This window comes from Equus asinus, chromosome 6, assembly GCF_041296235.1.
Source record: "Equus asinus isolate D_3611 breed Donkey chromosome 6, EquAss-T2T_v2, whole genome shotgun sequence".
Classification (NCBI taxonomy): Eukaryota; Metazoa; Chordata; class Mammalia; order Perissodactyla; family Equidae; genus Equus; species Equus asinus.
Genome location: NC_091795.1, coordinates 45297129 through 45301496, shown reverse-complemented (window position 1 = coordinate 45301496; position 4368 = coordinate 45297129).

Genomic DNA, 4368 nt, shown 5'->3' with positions numbered 1-4368 from the left:
AGACATTAAAAAAAAGCACAGCTTCAAGAAAACTCAAAGCATGAAATTCCAAATTATTCGAAGTGATAAATTTTGAAGAGGGTAGTTACATTACAAAGGATCCCTTTATGTTGCATAAAAACTGAGGGAAAACCTACCCTAGATTGTAAATTCAAGCAAGAGTGGGAGTGCTGGCCTTCGCTCTTCAGCCTGAGGCTGGTTGGGCATCAGCATATAGCAGGCACTCAGTAAACAACCATTTACCTCAACCAACTACATATTCAAAGTTTTTCAAGTGGGAAAATTAAAGGCACAATGCAAAAACTGTATTTGTGGTTGAATGTAAATAGATGATAGCCTAAAAGACAATATTTTAAACATGAGTCAATTATCTCCTGGTAGGAGGGTCCATCTTTCCTCTCTTTATTTTCTATAAAGAGCATGTTTTATATGGCCAGGAGAGGGGACTCATTAAACTAAATCAATTCATTTAAGGAAAGAATTATTTTTGAGGAATATGCTGGGTGTATCAATAGTATGCTTCTTGAATAGTTTTAAGATGGTCTGAGCTGGAGGACAAATTGTCAGACCTGGTCAAAAGTTCAGGATGATTTTCCCTTCGCCGACACTAGCAATAGAGAACACTATCAGAAATGAGATGGCTCCAAATCATGCTTAAAAGTCGGTGTGCAAATCTAACACTGACACCTCATAAACCAAAACTGAAACCAGCTACACAGTGTTTGAAAATTCACTGCAAGTTTGGCCAAGCAGCAAACAGCGTCCATGACTGACTCAGGTCCTCTCCTGCAAAGCCTCCTCCGTGTGCAGGTCCTCAGTTGCTAATAAGCTTAAGGTAAAAAAGCACAGTGTCCAGAACAGACTCATACTCTAGCCTCGCTAACTGTGTAATCTCAGGCAAGGCCTAACCTCTCTGAGCCTCAGTAACCTTGTTAACAGAAAATAAAAAATACCCACCTCAATCAGCTTGAATAGATCACAAATAACACATGGCCTGGACCATTCAAGGAAAGGACTTGGTGTTGGTGGCCATAAATGCACAGACTCTCACACAGGGATCATGCATGACATTAATACACACACAGAACAGTTAGTATTTAGAAATGAAGGAATGATTGGAGAATCTTTTTACTCAGTTGTAGTCATTTTTTAAATTGAATAACCTATGCGTTAATTACAAGTACTAGTTCCAAAAAACAGTAAACATTGAGCCTGGGTTACAGCTGTGAAAATGACAATCCAGTATTCACTTTATCTGGATAAAAGCAAAAATATTTAAAACAATTGGTAAAAATATCATTAAAAACAAAGCCCTAATAAATTTGTGCTTATCAACTCACATATTAACAAGCATTTGTTTTCATCTCTGAAAAAATATATATTTGCAAAAGGTGATTCCAATACTTCACCTTGTAAAAATCTAAGTATGTTGAAATGTCTTCCAACAAGCCAGGAAATTTAAGGAATTTTAAGATGCATTTTAAATTAAAGCCCAAGTCTTATTCTGAATGAAATGTTCCAGTTGCCAGCTTTTTAAGACACAGATCCTAGCTCCATTCCGATTTTATCACTAAGAAATTGAAGATTTTCTAAATCTCCTTTGATCAATTAATTTTTTTTGCTTTGAACCTCTACAAAAATGTATGGCAGAATCTACAAATAAAAGCTTTAAAAATAAATTATAACACCACGGGTTGCTGGAGAGTTTGTGGAACAGGAACTCTCACTCATTGCTTGTGGGAATACAAAATGATACAGCCACTTTGGAAAAGTTTGGTGGTTTCTTACAAAACTAAATACTTCTACCCTATGAATCAGCAATTGTACATCTTGGTATTTACTAAACCAAAAGAGTTGAAAACTTATGTCTGCACAAAAATCTGCACATGGATGTTGATGGCGGCTTTATTCATAATTGCCAAAATTTGGAAGCATCCAAGATGTCCTTCAGTAGATGCATGGATAAACAAACTGGGGTACATTCAGACAGTGGAACGTTATTCAGCACTAAAAAGAAATGAGCTATCAAGCCATGAAGACATGGAGGAAAATTAATGCATACGGCATGATTCCAACTATAGGACATTCTGGAAAAGGCAAAACTATGGAGACAGTAAAAAGATCCGCGGTTGCCAGGGGTTGGGGGCAGGGATGAATAGGGAGAACAGAGGATTTTTAGGGCAGTGAAGCTATTCTGTATGATACTATAATAATGGATACACGTCATTATATAGTTGTCAAAACCCAAAGAATATACAACGCTCATACTGAACCCTAATGTAAACTATGGACTCTGGATGATGATGATGTGTCTACGTAGGTTCATCAGTTTTAACAAACGTACCACTCTGGTGGGGGATGTGGATAATGGGAGAGGTTATGCACATGCGGGGCAGGTGGTATTTGGGAACTCTCTGTACTTTCTACTGTCAACCTAAAACTGCTCTAAAAAATAAAGTTTATTAATTTAAAATTACACACAAGAGGAAGGGGAATACAGGCAACAAATACATCTCATTTATATCTTAAGATGATTATTTCAAATGTTTCCATAAGTTTCCAGGCAGTACATAAGTATTAAGTTTAGCAAGCCAGAGTCTAAGAAGATATGCATTAAGCTGTACACAGTACCTCCCCTAAAAGGATTAAAACGCACATTGATGCTATTTCCAAATGCTGCTTTTGGGGCCGGCCCCATGGCCGAGTGGTTAAGTTCGCGCACTCCCCTTCCACAGCCTGGGGTTTCGCTGGTTCAGATCCCAGGTGCGGACATGGCACCGCTCATCAGGCCACGCTGAGGCAGCATCTCACATCGCACGACCAGAGGTACTCACAACTAGAATATACAACTATATACTAGGGGGGCTTTGGGGAGAAGAAGAAAAAAAAGGATTGGCAACAGATGTTAGCTCAGGTGCCAATCTTTAAAAAAAAATTAAAATAAAATAAAAAGTGACAGATAAAATCCAGCAATTCCAATTCCTTAAACTCTAATTTTAATTGTTCTTAGGACAAATCCTAAAAACACATTTTGTTACACCTCTAATATGTATAACTTCTGACACTGAACAATTTCCAGTATAATCTGGTTAGATTTCAGTGAGAAAACAGAGCTTGAAAAAAATTATAAGCATACTTTCCATGAACCAGTCTCCTTTTATGAAAATTAGGCACAATAAAAATCCCTCTTCCAATCCGGCATTATTAAGACATTCGAGCAAAGATCATACCATCACTTACATAAAACCCTACTGTTGTGGTGTCTAACGTTATGTTGAACAACACTTAGAAGTTTCAAAAGAGCATGGCTGGCAGATTAGAGAGGCACTGCCCAATAAAAATTCTTATTTTCTAGCCATATCTGTACTACAACTTGTCTAGAATTAAAATTAAAAAAAAATGGGGACCCAATGTAGGAAATCACTAAACGCCTACAGACATTTTTATATAGGTTTTTTTAGACAATGAAATATATGCTACTACACTTAAGCATTCTTAAATTATTCCCCTGTCACTGAAGTATTTTATTTATTGCTGAACACTTCAAAAACTAAATAACTAGCATTCACTGGGTTATCCAACTGTCATGCCGCTTCTTTGAACAAATATTGTTGCCGATCAGCACAACTTCTTTTCCCATTTCTTTTTACCAAAGAAATCATGCATATAAGAAAACAAAACAAAAAAGGAAAAAAAACGTGTTCTCACTTCACCTCTGCTCATGAGAGGGATTATCACTTTTAATCGTTTCTGTCTTTAATTCTGGTGATTACCTTCATAATGCAGACCTACACTGCCATTTTTCATTGGACCTAACCCACTGACTCCCCAACCTAAAAATGAGGATTTAATTTATACTGCTCCCTCCTCTTACTCCTTCCAGTTTCTGATGGAAGAATTAAAAATAATAATATAGCTATCACCTCTACAAGTGAAATAAATGTAAAACCATATTCACGCATCAGGGTTGTGCAGCATCTGGCTTTCTCCCCAGAGGATGCCCTCTTCTCTCCTCCCCGTTTCTAACCCACTTCTGTCTGTTAAACCTTCACTTTTACACTCAAACTCGATTTTGTTCACATTGTCTTCTATCTTTAATGTACTGTTGACTCTAAAAGCTGAAAACCAATAAGCAACATTTATAATAGTTAAAAATATATATAGGGCCCAAATCATTAAAAGCAAAAACCCACTTCTGAATTCTCTAATACCTAACTTCAAAAGAAAGAAAACTGAATAGCACACTATACAGGTAAGAATTTGAAAAAGGAAATTTTAAGACATTTTTTGAAAATATCTTTACCAAATGAATCCAATACGAGATTTTTTAAGATATGTGCTCATACAAAAGCACAAATAACATACAAC